We start from the raw sequence: 751 nt of genomic DNA on the forward strand, positions 1-751 counted from the left end.
TCGTCGCGTATTTTATTCAAATTTTCATCTATCGTAAATTCAAAAGAGATATCAATTCGCGTTCGTTCTTTTCTTTTAATTTTTCACTCGCGTTCTACGAAAGTTTGCTTCAATAATAATATTGAACGTAATACAAATGCGCGATTTCCCCCTCACTAAATAAAACTGAAATAAATCGCGTTTCGAAGTACTTTTCGCGTCGTCCATTCCACAGTGACTCACACTTTGTGAGTTTGTGAGTCTTGCAAAATCGATCGGAACTGGGTGGAAGGAAGGAAGGAAGGATGACGATCTGAGTGGAAGGAAGGAGAAAATGCAGTCAAATCCACGTTGCAGAGCTCAGCTGTTTAATCAGCGAACAGTGAGTTACAAAAATGGGTTTTTTTTCTGGTGATTTGGTTTAGTAGTTAGTTGTGTTGTATATTGCTAGCTCAAATATGAGCTGGCTGCCCCAAATTAAACCGTCTCAGTAGTGTTTCGCAATTAAAAATTGGTTTTCGGAATATATACGAGAATTTTTAAATTTTAGTAAATACTAGAGTCGTTGCATTTAGTATTACAATAGCTTCATCCCTACTTCGCTTTATATTGAATATTTTTACGCGTTTAATCGATACCCTCCTTCAAATTTACTTGCGTTAGAGATTCGGGAAAGATATCAATTCGCGGTTTATTCTTTTGCTTTATATATATCGCGTTTATTTCATATCTCTTTTCTTTTTTTTACGTTTATTCTATTTAAAGTTAACTT

This window comes from Habropoda laboriosa, unplaced genomic scaffold (genome assembly GCF_001263275.1).
Source record: "Habropoda laboriosa isolate 0110345459 unplaced genomic scaffold, ASM126327v1 scaffold207, whole genome shotgun sequence".
Lineage (NCBI taxonomy): Eukaryota > Metazoa > Arthropoda > Insecta > Hymenoptera > Apidae > Habropoda > Habropoda laboriosa.